Source organism: Ambystoma mexicanum, chromosome 4q (genome assembly GCF_040938575.1).
Source record: "Ambystoma mexicanum isolate Mex_15411 chromosome 4q, UKY_AmexF1_1, whole genome shotgun sequence".
NCBI classification, from domain to species: Eukaryota; Metazoa; Chordata; class Amphibia; order Caudata; family Ambystomatidae; genus Ambystoma; species Ambystoma mexicanum.
Genome location: NC_090928.1, coordinates 803,070,868 through 803,086,165, shown reverse-complemented (window position 1 = coordinate 803,086,165; position 15,298 = coordinate 803,070,868).

Below are 15,298 nucleotides of genomic sequence, written 5' to 3'. Positions count from 1 at the left end.
CCATTTCCTCTCAGCCGCCCTAAACGTACGTTTAAGTGCAGCTAGGTCAGAGTCATACCTTTTTTGTATTTTCATGCTTCTAAACTTCTTATTTCATTCTTAATCTTCTCTTGCATCCACTACTGCCCAGCAGATCTAATAGCTTTCCCTTTTAAACTCCTTACATTCAGTCTATAATTCTCTTATCCACCTTCTTTTTCTCCTGTTACTCCATTCTTTTGGGGCTGATTCATGGAATTTTTGCGCCGAAAAACAGGGATTTGTGTGCCATTCTGCCTGTAAATTCCCATATGTTAAACAGGGATTTGAGGGCAGAATGGGGCACAAATCTCAGTTTTTTGCCGAAAATAATTCCATGAATCAGCCGCTTCATCTCTCCTTCTCCAAAATCAGATTACATTGTGCCTTTTGAGTCTCGGCTGCTTTTCCACTTTCTTTCTATTGATTTTAAGTGTCTTCACATTCTCGCCCCTCTCATCTTGCCTCCCTGATTTCCTTTTACTCTCCCTCTTCTCATGGACATCATTTCAACACAATGCCTGGGTAGCAAGTGACATCACACGACTCTTGACCTCTGATGACATCACAGAAAGTGGTGTCATTTGACCAAGGGAATACAATAGAGAGAGCCCAAATTCCACAAGTGTGGAGTCCTATCTTATTTTTGGGACTTAAGACTACACAAGACTCGAAAAGATAGGACTTGGTCCTTTATCAACAGTTACCCATTGATCTGAATGCCATCAATTAGTTCAAAAAGTACAAATTTTAATAGAAATTACAAAATTGTCTCAAATACATGATTAAACCCTCTAAAAAGATACATATGTATCGTATTAACAAAGACAAACATCATGCACAATCAATTCTAAAAAATCTTAGAGATACTGACGTTACTGATCTCTAATTAAATCCCTGTTGTATAGTTCTTCTAGATCAGAGTTACGATTATGATTCATTGTTATCTTTTCTATTCTTCAATTCTAATTCTATTCCATTATTAGAATTAGAACATCCCTTCACTGGAATATTCAATTCACTCAGACAGTTTAATTAATTAGACTGACAAAAAAATTCTCGACATGTTTCAGTCCTCTATGTGGTCTTGGTACTTTCTTCAGGAATGGTCAATGTGAGGGGTTACAAGTGGGCTTTGGCCAAGTTAGGAATACTCTGGCCTTCTCTTGGAGATGATAGTAACTGTTGATAAAGAAACGATAAAAAGGAATCAATTTTTGTTTCTGCCGACATCTTTAAAAGTGTCAAAGAAGACTATAGGATCCTATTGGTTACCTGGTCTTCTTAATGTGCGGGCTTTCTTGATTAGTAGGCGAAAATGTGTCCACATAGGTTGGGCGTTATTTTCTTACGAGGAAGGATCTTCCTACAGAATCTGCAAACAAATAAATGTTTTATTTGCAAGAAAGTTTCTTACAGCCTTCAGGTTAAAAAACGCAATGCATTCTGGTGATCGTAGTTCCTTTGAGGGGTCATTTAGTTAAAAGGTGTGTGGTATCCTATTCAGCAGTGATAGGTACTCATTTATATAGATTTCTAAACATTGTGCCGAAACCTTCGTGGCGTTTCCATTGTACATAAACTCTTAGAAAAGGTTGCGTGTTGTCCGCTTACCATTAGGTTTAGTCCAAAAAGCTCTCTTCGTAGTTTTCCTTGCCGCGGGGTTATGCGGATGTGCTAATAGTTTTCTAGCTTCTGTCTTGCGGCTTCTACAGGTGGTTTCTGAAAACAAACCACAGGGAGTATGTCAATTAGTTGTAAAGGGATTCCTATTTTCCGTTACTGCAAACAGATCAAAAAAGGCTGCAGTTCAACCCTTCTACAGCTGTTCTCAAGCTAAAATTTAGCAAATCAAATGCTGTGTTATATCTTACTTCTATTTAGCTCAGTATTGGGAGCGGGTTACTGTGTGTGTAGTGATTTACCTCTTACTTGATCTCTTGATATACCCAATGGTGCCGCTGGGGGGTGAAATGGTATCCCTGTGAGCTGGTGTATTGTAGGAGCTGCAGTTGGCTCCTTCTGCACGATCCTACTTCATAGGAGCTCGCACTTGTTGTGGTTCATGTCTACGTTTCGGCCGCCATTTTAGGAGGTCTAAATATAGCTCTCTAGTTGTCCTTTTTTAATGTTGTTGTAATTAAAGGACCTCTAGTCTTTTTAATCCTCTAACACTGCCACTGACAGACGAAAAATGATTATAAATTGAGACGGTCAGATTTTTAACCAATCTATAGACTCATTGAGTCCTATTTTATCACTTTTTGTTATAAAAATGAGTCTCTGTTCTTTTTCAAGCACAATTCTGCTTTTTGTATTATGATCTCTCCCTTGTACCATTAATAAAACGGTCCAGCTGAAATTTTCATAACCGTGTTGTGCTTCTCCAAAATGCTTTACTAGAGGAGCATTGATGACTTTATTTTTCAAACAACTTTTATGTTCCAGCATCCTGGTTTTAACCTTCCGGTTTGTTTTCCCTATGTAGTGCTTATTACACGGACATGTAATCATGTATACCACATATTCAGAGTTGCAGTTAGTCATTAGCTTTTGTTTCCAAGGGGTGGGTAACCCTATGTCTATTTCTTTGGTTTTGTGGGTTAATTTACACATTGCACAGTTAGTGCAGGGGTAATGTCCACTTATAGGTTTTAATCCCCAGGTTTCGGTAAGACTCAAGGTTTTGATTGGTTTTTCTTTAAATTTGTTGCTGCTCACTCTGTTCCCAATTGTCTTGGATTTTTTGTATGCAAAAAGAGGAGCTGGAATCCCTATTTCACTCTTCTCAAAGATTTTCCATTGGGTTTTGACTATTTGACTGATTTTCAGACTCAAATTCAAGAAAGTATTGACACATACTAGCATGTCTTGTTGAGGTTGTTTAATGTTTACTTCTAGAAGGGCTTCCCTGTTGTTATTCGCCGCTCTTTTGGCTGACTTTTTAATCAGTTTTTTAGGGTATCCTCTCTGTTTTAATTTGGCCGTTAGATTTTTTGCTTCTGTTTCAAAGTCTGCATTTTGGCTGCTATTTCTCTTGAGTCTTAAAAATTGGCCATATGGAAGGTTATCTCTCAGGTGTTTTACGTGATGGCTGGAGTAGTGTAATAGTGAACTCTGATCTAGAAGAACTATACAACAGGGATTTAATTAGAGATCAGTAACGTCAGTATCTCTAAGATTTTTTAGAATTGATTGTGCATGATGTTTGTCTTTGTTAATACGATACATATGTATCTTTTTAGAGGCTTTAATCATGTATTTTAGACAATTTTGTAATTTCTATTGAAATTTGTACTTTTTGAACTAATTGATGGCATTCAGGTGAATGGGTAACTGTTGATAAAGGACCTAGACCTATCTTTTCGAGTCTTGTGTAGTCATTTGACCAAACCCTGAAGTCACACCACGGGAAGTGATGTAACACAACCTTCAACCCCTTAACAAAACAGGAAGGAGCATCACATAGCATTGTTCCTAAGTACACTACCAAAAATATGGTTATGATGTCACTATAATGTGATATAAGTTTAATACAAACATGGATTACCATATGTATTGTTAACATCAGTGTTTATAGGCCTATATTACCAAAATACTGTGAATGCAAGCAGATGCCCAAGGCCAAATAAATGTGTTATTATAAAGCCCTTATGCTTATGTGCTTTATATACAACAAATATACATACAATATCACCCACCCTGTGTTGATACTCATTTATCGACCTCAGAAGGATGAAAGGCTGAGTTGAGGTGTTTAAAAATTGACTTAATCAGTGAGTCACCCTCTGAAGTGTGCCAGAAATAAACCTTTCATGCGTCTAGAAATTATTGTATAGAATTCCAGAAAGTCAAATTATTTGTTAATCCTATTATTTCCTAATAGGGTCAATGCTCAAAGTGTTACACTTGTGCAACCCCCTGTTTTTTTTTTGTTTTTTTTTAAGAGGCCTGAACAAGAAAGCCAGCCACTCCAGAGACAAAGAACCGCATGGCGCTGGCCACATCCCAAGAGCTTACATTTAAATAATAATAATAATAATAATAATAATAATAAAGGGGTAGCACGGGAGACCCCAAGGGCTGCAGTTGTGACCCCTGGTGACTCTCAAATGTCATCACTGCCTCTTTTACTACTCTTTGTTCACAGTCCAATTCCCTTATTGCCATTTCCGAACCCCAATGCTCCTCCTCTCATTTCTGCTCGTTCTCACATTGGAATTCTCTGCCACTCACTGTCCGTACCTCTTAACACATCTTCTGCAACCGTTTGAAATACTACCAATTTCCTCGCCTGTCTGACACTTAACCATCTCTATTCCATTTAATTTGAATATTTATACTCCTCACTATTTTTGTACAATATTTTCAACTGAGTAAAGCGCTTTGACAAAATCGCTATATAAATGACAATAAATAACACAATAATGTGCTCTCTTGTTGCATTCTCATGATTAGGGGGCATATCTGTATTCCACTCTCCTTAAAAATTTCACCAGCCTACATTATCACCAACTGGTATAGCAGTAGATTTAAATCTGCTCCAGCAACTGTGTTTACATTTGTGATGTACTAGAGGCAATGCCTCATTTCGCTACAGTTCCTATTCTGAATACATATAGTCTTGGGAATTACAGTAGGGGTGTGTGACGAAATGACATCTGCCCTGCAAGGATGAGCAGTGGATAAACTGCATGCTTATCCGCAACACACTTCTACAAAACAAGAATGATCCATATCATGAAGGCAAAACAGACACAGTTAATAAATATACCTAGTTCACCTTTTGTGGTAAGGTGTGCTGAGCCAAGGCTTTACTCGAGGGGTGTGAATGTGATCCAGTAGCAAGCCAAACAACACGTATTACAGTCCAAAATAAAGGCAATGTCCACTTAAAGTTCTATAAATATATCTTTATACTTCAATTAAACACACCACATGCAATAATATTGAATTGAAAAACACTACAAACACTCCACAAAAGAGAACCATGTGGAAAGTATGCATAATATGCAAAGATAGAAACATGCAGCACTCTGGGTAGCAAAGCAGGAGAGAAAGGCAATCAAAAACCACAATGTTCTTTACATTAATATGTTCTTGTGCAAAAAGGAATAAAATATGACCTAGCCAGTCTCTAGTATCCAAACATGGTCCAAAAGGGCACTTATCAGTTAATAATACCATTCAATTTTCTTGGTGGTTCGACAGCATCAAACCACACAACTTGCAACATGTTGTGAAGTTCTAATCAGACTGAAATATGGCGGTGTTGTTGTTCAAAATGGTGAGCAGGTGTTGAGCTGGAGTCGAGCTGAAGTTCATTGCTGTTTGAAAAAGTATGAATCATAAGAGCGGCCAGGCTCAGTCAACAGCTGCTTTGACTTTGATGATGCTGATGACTGGATGGCCAGCGGTCTGATGTAGCATTGAAAGGATGTGGTATTATGAGGCCCCCAGTGTCTGGTCGACTGTCAATGACGTCTGGCCACGAAGAGGATAGTCTTTTTTATTAACTCTTGTCGTTTTTCAAGCTAACTCTTGAGTTTTGTGCTTTCTCTGGCAATCTTTTTGTAATACCTTTCCTTATAATAGTTCTACATACTCTTGCCAGCACATATATGCTCTTCACTGTTTATTTGTTTAGCCTTCTCCAGTTTACATTTACTTTTAAGTCCTTTTAGGCTTCTTTTGCAAATGATAATCTCTCTGAGGCTCACTGTTCCCCTGTCTTGTTCAATTGCAAGCCTTATCTCCTCTTTCTCATTATTGGTTTTGTCGTTACACTTTCTCCAGGTTTCAACTTTGAAGACATAGGGTTCTTGCCCTTCCACCCAGAGGTTCCCTCCCCAATCTCTGTTGGCTCCCCACCTGGGTTCTTTAAGTCTCTCTATTATATTTTGTTCACTTCCTCACTTAACATGAGTTATCAATAATACTTTGTCTTTGGCACTGTGATGAGTTCCTTCATGTAGATAATGAATCCCTAGTGGCCTCCCATCCATTGTTTTCAATTCCTCCTGTCGTGGTAATCTCAGCACTGTTCATCAGACCTTCTGCCCACTACTCTGTGGCCGTGGTCTCCTATCTAATAGGTACATCTTCCATCTCCTCCTGTTCGTATATCTTCCTTTGCAGTCTTGAACACTGAGGCTCCAGTGTCTCACACTCGGCAGCTCCGTCTCTTTGAAACATCGCAGGCTCCACGATCTGCCTTGACTCCACCTCCACAAAGCATGGTAAGGTCAAGAGGCTTCCCCTGTGCATCACACTCTTCTTCTCTCCGTCTTCTCTGACTGATCACTTGTTAAGTACACTTCTCTATTTATAGAAATATTAAACCTTTCTCCCCATGAATTTCTTTTTGCATTGCCTTCAGCCAAACTTGAAGTAGCCATTTTACTATCCATAGAAAACAGTCCCATATATGTGGCTATGGTAGTTGTTTTAGGGAGTTCCTCGCAGGAAAGGGAGACTTTGACCCCAAAGGGGGAGTGTCTCCCGGTGACGTTCTGCTTGCCTCGACCCCTAGAGAGAGTCCTGCGGGGCAGGCTCACTTCTCTAGCCTCACAGTGGGTGTCTCCCCCATGGGAGAAGGGACAAATAGCAGTGATTTAACAGAAGGTTCACTCCCTAATAATAAAACAAGGATAATTTGACATCTGACCTTATACCCAAAGCCCACTGTTTTAAAAGATTTGGAGGGGACAGGGACAAAGAGAGGTACAGGGAGAAACAAGGTGGTGGAATCTTCCTTCAGCTTTGCTGATATCCCTCTGTCTACACTAGCTCTGCCCCATCACTTATCACTAGCATCAAATGCCCATTTGGTAAGCAGCCCCCTGGTGGGAGGCTAGTACTTATGTTATGAGTATCCCATCTGATTCCTGTTTCCCAGGAAATCTCCTATTGGGAGGCTGTCCTGCAGGATAGAGCTGTTACCAGACCTCAAAAAGGATCAACAGCTGAGGCCCTGCCCTTCAAACTGGCAGGGCCATTCTGTCTGCCCAGAATACACACACAGCTTCCCACATGACCTTGGCTCACTATGCTGACACATATATGATATCCATAGATATCATTTAGGGGTTGCCAAATGACATCGACCCCTGATGTCCCCATTGCTACTCCAGTGGTCTCCCTTGCTACCCCCAAAAAAAGAGCAAAATAATTGTTTTTCTTTTTTTTTACATTGATGCTAATGTTCTGGGCCAGCAGCATGTGGTTCTTTGTTTCTGGAATGCCTGGTTTTCTGATGGCTATAGCCAGTAAGATAGCTCAGTGGATTGAGTGCTGGCTGCTCTAATGTGTGATTGATCTACAGGTTGCAGGTTCGACCCCCAGCAGGGTCAGCTCAGACTTTCATCTTTCAGAGGTTGATAAATGAGTATCAACACCGGTTGGGTGTATATGTTTGATACGAAGCGCTTAAGCATAAGTGCTATACAATAACACATTTTTATTATTTGGCCTTGGACGTCTGCTTGCATTCAGAGTGATTCGGTAATATGGGCCTATACACACTGATATTAACAATACATATGGTGATCCATTCTTGTATGAAATGTATATCACTTTACAGTGATATCGTAATCATATTTTTACTCAGAAACAATGCTATCTGATGCCATCTCCTGGTTTGTCATGGGGTGAAAGGTTGTGCTCCATCGCTTCCCATGATGTCACTTTGGGTTATGGTCAAATGGCATCACTTCCTGTGATGTAATCAGAAGTCAAGTGTTATGTGATGTTACTTCCGCTACTCCTGGCATTTGGTGAAATGACGTCCCTGATGATATCATGTGAATTACTATCCACCATACCCCAAACTCAGGTATGGATTTATGTCTGAAGATGAAACTGCCACCAGAATAGTAATTCCTCATGACTGTGGTTTTGGAAGAGATTTGCAGATTCAAAGGCAGCTTCTGTGCTGATGTGTGATGGCTGACACATCAGCTGCCAAATGGGCGCCTGTGACCCATAAACCTGCTCTGTGCCACTGGAGATAAGGCATTGCAGATCAGGTTACTGATCCAGCAGAGCACAGGCTTTCACCATGCTTTTGGCCAAGAGCCTATTATGAAAAGGGAGATCTGGTTAGCAGATTGCCCTTTCTGAGACGGAATTAGCCCATCTTTATTTTTTTTATTTTTTTTTCTGATTTGGTTGAATAAAACAAAAGATATCAACCTTTGAATTTATAGTTACAAAATGAAAAAATATTGTAAAATCCTCGCACATTATAAGGCAAGAGGGAATAACAAGATAGAAAATGGGGAAAACAAGAAAATTCAAAGAACAATTCTGCATCAGTGAAAATTTACATAAAATTATTGTATCTATACCAGTTCAACATTTTGTCTATATCAGTTCATCGTGATTCAGTTTAGATTTAGAGATTAAAAGGAATCTGACAATTGCAATTCTTAATGAGGTGCACTTAGTTTGGAGTATTTCATTCAACATTTTCAGGTGTTACAATTCCAAGTTCTTTAAAAGGTGGTTTGAAGTAAAAAGCTTGTTTTAGTCACTATTCCGACAAGATCTATGCACATTTTCACTTTTGGGTATTATTTTCCGTTTAGCCAATAGGTCTTTTGTCTGACATAGGTTTAGTCGAAATCGAAACAATGTGCTTCTTTACATTGGTGAAGGAAACACATGGATTGGCGTTGAATGTCGGATACGTCAGAACGATTCACAAGTGCGTATCAAGTCATTTTGCCAAAGTTTTTGTTTTGTACATGGTGGGTTCATCAGTAGCAAATCAGACGAGATGTACGCTGCAGCCATAATGTCAATGATTTCTCGTCTCCATTCTGCTATAAAATGATGTTCTGAGGTCTTTAGATGTAAAGACAACATTTACAGTAGTGATTCGTATTTATTTCCTGTACAGGAAACACAGTTTTGCAGTTGCAAAGAAAGTAGGCCTAGCTCATGTCTAATTATGCACATTGGTTGTGATTGCAGCAAAACGAGAACCCGTTTCCAGAACATGCCTTCTAAGCCAGAAACATTTTGGTCTATAAGCTTTGGTCTCTGCACCGTAGACAACTGTCGGTGTGACTTTCTGACTGTAGAAAGTGAGTAGAGCTGAGCACCAAAATATCCCATATTTATTATGAATTAGATCGGCTTGCGAAGTTGCTGTTTACATTTTTCTCTTGATTTCCGTATAATAGGGAAGGTCTAAGTTATGGTTATTCATATTCAAGCCCAGATACCGATATTCATTAACTACTTCCAGTTGTGTTCCATTCAGAGACCGTTTGTGAGAACGCTTACGGCTTTGCCCCTTCAAGCCACACTGCATTAGTTTAGTTTTTTCTGTATTGATTGACAAGAAGTTTTCATTGGCATAATTCTCCAAGGCGGTCAATATGTTCCGTAGGCCTCTTGGGGTCTTGGATAAAAGGACTAAATCATCTGCATTAAATAGCCAGGAAATAGGGTATCAACCTAGTTTAGGGGACTCGGAAATAACATAGCTAAAATTGTGCCTCACATCTGAGATGAAATAGTTAAATAAGACAGATGCCAGAATGCATCCTTGCTTCAATCTTTGAAAGGTGGAAATAGAGGAGGTGAGTTTGCCATCTAATGTCAACCGAAGTTGCACAGTCGTGTTGGTGTGTAACTGGCAGATTAGCTATGAATGGAGCTTGGACAGGCAGCTTCTGTAAGTTTGATCATTAATACCTCTCTGGATATTGAGTCAAACGCGGATTTAAAATCAACGAAAGCCATGTATATTGGATGTTTCATCTGCAGCCCATGCATCTTTATTGTGCTAATAACTATTAGATTGATTGATGTTCCTAATGCAGGGATAAAACCAGTCTGAAAGGGATCATGCACGTTCTGGGTAGTAGTCATTATTAAAGTCTCTTAGAATCAGACGGGCAAATAATTTAATAGGAGCATCCAACAGAGCTATAGGTCGATAGTTGCTCGGTTGCTGGCAATCTCCATTTTTGAAAATAGGGATAATTATTGATTTGCACCAGGATGGCGGTATAGTTTGAGATGCCATTATCTGTTGGAACACAATGTAAATGATTTTTGCTCAGCGCTCAGGATATGATTTGAGCATGACATTACTTAGGCCATCAGAACCTGGAGCTCTGCAAGAGCTAAGTTTCGAAATGTGGTTTTTGATATCATCCTGATCAAAAACTAAGGTGATGCTCCCGGATAGTAGTGAGGTTCCAGGAGGCCTATCCGTAAAGGTCGGTGCATATAGTAAAGAGTAATATTGGCTCCATGCTTGCTCTGCACTGCTTTTATTTGCATTGGTGTCTGCGTGATGTGCTGTGCCTGATTCAATAGCCTCCAGATGTGTGCTGAGTTTTTTGATGCCAGTGCCCGTAACATTTGTTCTCCATCTTTCTGCTTTCTGATCATTTATCCAGTTTTTATGTTGCGTATTTGGCATAGTTAGCATGCAAGTTTTGGAGTGAGATGGCAAAAGATAGCTAGAATGCAGGTGTTTAGGGATTCTAAGTGCTGTGGGGTCCTGCAAAATTGGTTTCTGCCTCCAGTGAGGACTAGCTCACCATGATATTCATTAATTATGCCGGGTTGCTAGCAGATTCCCAGTTCCAAGTAAATTCGAGGAGCTCATGATCACTGTATTTTTGAGGTTAGGCAGTAGCAAATAGATATCTATCAACATATGCATAGTCAATAATGGCTTCTTGGTAAAATCTTCACCAGGTTCTACCCAGAGGTATGTCACCTGGGAGTGTTCCGTTCAGCATGACCAGATTTCGGCCGACCATTTGACCGGTCCAGTGTCGAACTAATGAGGTTTGCATGGCAGTCTCTTTAGGAATGCAATGAATGTTCAGGTCACCTATTAGAATTGTGTGTCTAATAGATGCATCCATGGTAATAAGATCTAATATATCCCCCATATATTGGAGGAACATGTCAGTCTTTATGTCAACGTGATTCCAGTAAACTTTGATCAGTGCTATGGTTTTGGATTGAAATTTTATTTTAGCTAATTGAGTGTACATGTTGGGCTTGGCCCAATGTTCTAATTGTATGCCCGCAGCTCTCTTTGTTGCAATAGTCAGTCCTGTCATCGGCCTACCTTTTTGCAGGGTTTTAACTGGCAATAGTAAGAGATTCTAGCCATCCCAGAGAGGTGGTTCAGACAGCCATATTTCCTGTAATGCATCAATATCATATTTATTCAGTTTATTTGTGAAAGCATCAATGAGGTGTTTATATCCTTAGGTATTCCAACTTGCTAAAGTGTATCGCTGAACTGGCTTTGTCTTGAGTTGTTATTTCTGATTAGTGGGTCATAAGTGGGAGTGGCGCTGTTCACTTAAGATGGGCTGTACTTGTTGCAAATAGTGTGAAAGATCATGGGAGCATGTAACTTTCAGGGGTTAGAATGAGGTGCTCTGTATTTATGGATGGAAAAGTTCTTCAACTGCCTTTGTCTGAGTAGTTCTGTCAATATGGAGCTCTTGATTTAAGAAGAAGCCTAGCTCGAATTTGAGGATCTGGCCTGCCAGATGGTGTTAAGTAAAATGGTGGATTGAATCCAGATTCTAGCGATATACAGATCCGTGTCTCTCAAAAATTCCACTTGATATATATCAGATGATGTGAGATCGTCGAGGCTCGGTATGTCACTAAAATTATTTAGGATGCAAGTTCTATTAAGATTGAAAGTTGCATAGGGGCTTGCTCTACATTGAATTATTATATGGTGAACGTATGTAAAAGACCCAGTATTTTGGGCTTGCTTAGATGGTGGTGAGTACTTTTTAGTGTTTGAATGATTTCTGTTTGTTTGACTATTCAGGGTCAGGAGGGACAGAGATGTATGTGCTTTTGGACATTGTGTCACGGGCACATCATTTTGGTTGTCCTATTTGTCTTGAGTGGGATTTATGTACAGGGCAACTGATTTGGCAATTTTGTTTCTTCACTGCTCCAGTGTTAGTAATCTATTTTCTTGGCCAGCGATGGTTTGGGCGGATCCATAAATGATAGAAGAGGGGGACAATTTCAGCGTGAGCTGCAGCCATGGAGGTTTTTTTTTGTTGATAATCTACTTCTAGTAATCATTCTTCCAAAGGTTCATACAGCAGATCTTGAGGAGGGTTCTCTTTATTCATTATTTTTTTGTTTGAGGCTATAGTTACATATTTCCTACAGACTAATGTGAATTTGCTTCTTTGTGTCTCGAGGTGGAACATATCTGTAATGAGGACGGTTTCATTTTCTTGGTTTTTGTGTGTTTTGTACAGGGGTGACAGATGATCTCTTAGGCCTTGCAAATATGGTAAAAGGTCGTTTGTCTGCTTTTCTCAATAGAGATTGATCCTCTATTGGAGCTTCTGCGAGAATGGGAACTAGTTCAGAATGCATATGTACAGGTAAGATGCTATTTTCTCTATTAGTAGATGGTGATCCAATGAATTGCTTGGAGTAAGCAGTAGACACAGCCTCCTTTTAAATTTCATACAAGGGGAAATGAGTTCGGAGGAACGGGTACCGCCATGCTTGATTTATTATATTTGCGTTGTAGCAGCTGCATAATCATCATTGTTTGCAAATTCACTTTATTGTCCAAACTCTCGAAAGGCTTTGTGATTGACAAGGCTGCAGTGTTCATGACAGTTAGTGTCAGGTCTAAGTAAGGGGCTATTGAGGTTCAGGGGGAAATGGTTTCATGAGTTTGCAATATTGCAGCTTGTTTTCTCAGAGTGGGATTAGCAAAAGAGATTGAAAGCGCAGAAGAGTTATGAGATGACTGTGCCAACATTATGGGTGACTGTGTAAAAATGTTTGGAGTACAGCGGCGGAAAGGGCATAGTCTGGGCAGTGTGATTGTTGTGGATATAGGCGGTACTTCTGTCGAGGGATCAGAGATTGTGCGTGGAGCAGACAGAGAATTTGTTGTGTCATGGCAAAGATCAGGTACAGTTTGCAAAGTATTATTCAATTCATCATTTTTTGCAATCACTGCAGTCTGGATCACTTTGCTTTGAGCAATCTGTTGTTTTCACCAGCATGAGCCACAAGGTGCACTATCGCGCTGGATGAATCTAGTGCCATAATCTGTGCAATATCTGTAGATGTTCTGAATAATCCCCCTCCATTTGAGAGTCAGGGGGGGTAGTTATATCAATCACACAACGGTCTGTGTTGCGGCCATGGGTAGGCCTGGGATTCTGTGGCGCAGGTGAATAGATACGTGGAAACAGAGCTGTATAAAAACGTTTGCCTTTATTCAACTACAAGGCCACACTGCCTCTTCCCCCACCCCCATCCTGTCACTTCCTTTTACCCTGTCATTTCCCATGGCTCAACACCCTCCTCGCCACGTCCTTCCCCCCGTGTCCGTGGGGACCTCAACATGACCTCTCCCCCTTTTTAAAGTACCAGACTTTCACAACAGGTGTTTGTCCGGTGGTTTGCACTAACCCATTTCTTTGATCCAACGGGGTGGCCTGTTCCGCGCTCTCTGAGGATGTGCGCTGATCCACACGGAAGTGCTGACACCACTCTCCCCCACAATCGGAGTTTCCTGGTCGGAGTCCACAGTGTCGCCTTGGTCTCCCTGATAGGCATCATCAGACGAATAGCCAATGGGTGCAATCACGCGCCCACTCAACCGCCTCAAACCCAGGGACGAAATTCCTTAAAAGTGGGATGAATGGTGGCCACCAAGGGGCGCATGGATGATCATCCTCCCCATGTGAGCTCTGAGCCTAGAGGTCTGTATAGTGAGCAGAGCCCCCTCACCAAGACCCCCCCCACGGGAGAACAAGAGAAAAATATGCATTGGAAGACCCCCCCCACCACTGAAAATCGGATGTCGGAAGCCAGAGTTATGAGGGACAGAAGTTGAACGCCGAGGATGAACATTCAAATGTTCTCAAAAGGCAAACACCTAGCAACGCGACACTCCGAACTTGAAGGTAGGCCCCTGGGGCCCCATAAGCACCAAAGAGGAGTTTGGAGACCAGACCCCCCATCACTGCCATAGCGCTCCCACCTGGGAGTTGAAATGTGCGGTCGCTGTTAAGAACAGACTCCAGCGACTCCCCGGTGGGCCCCTTTAATGAATGTCCCTCCTCCTGACTCTGGCGTTAGCACAAGAGGCAACGCGCCGGTATCGGAGGCGGGCGGCACTCCCCCCAACGGCCAGCCAATGGCCCTGGCAGTGTCCACACTACACGGGGATGCAGGTGCCCACGTTGTCCGCCCCGCGGTGCCGGCAGCCCGCTGTGCTTGCTCTGTGCCCTGTGGAGCGCGCGCCCAGGCGATAAGCCTCTGCCAACCCCCATCCCCCAGTGGGTGAAATAAGATAAGGAAAAGGGGAAAAAAATAGTAAATAAAAAAAAATCAAGAAACTGAGCCGCCATATGGCCCCAACCCGGCACATCCATCTGAATAGACGTTTCCCACACAAAGCAACCCCACCCCCTCAGAGTGACCACAACGCCCCCCCCCAGCACAGCGGGGCAGCACAGGAGCGACCCAGGTGACTAACCTCGAGCCTATATCCAGCAGGATAACAAGCAAGCGGGATAAATGATCCCGTCACAGAGACCTCTTGCATACCCCCGACCAAGACCCCAAGCCCACATTGTAATTGCGCTGAAGTTGGAATTCTGAACAACTTCCACCAATACAAGTGCACATGGTGACTGGTGTCGGGGGGAAATTCTGCCGGGGTCGGCCGGGCCGTCCGCAGACCTCCGGGCAGGGAGGCCCCAACTCCTCCCGTATATCCCAGATGAGATAGAGTATGAGACACACACAAGGAGCAAGGTGACTCTGCTGTTTATTTAGACAAAACGGCAGGGATGGGTCAAGGAGCGTACGCGTTCGTCCTGACACACACAATCGTGGGGCTCGCAGGCCCTTTTTACTGCATTATGACGCGCTACTTGCGTCACTTCAGAAAGTTAACAAAAAACCTATCGCCACTCTTAATTGGTTGCTCGAGTGGTAGGGTTAGTATAGTACACATATAGAGAATGATATTAGTGGACAAGGTGTAGTCAGGTGGTATATCTGGGTTGTCCCTACAATTAGATACATAAGAATTGTTACATGAAGACTCCTGAGGATTGGCTAATATTACTGACGTCTGAGATAAGAGCCCCATGTTCTGATTGGTGCACTCGTGAGCTTCCCAGCCTGGGACCACCGTTGTTCCCAGCTCTCGGTGTACCTGTGATTGCAACAATGTTTCAATATGGGTACGTGCAGACAATGTGAGGATTTATTCATAGGT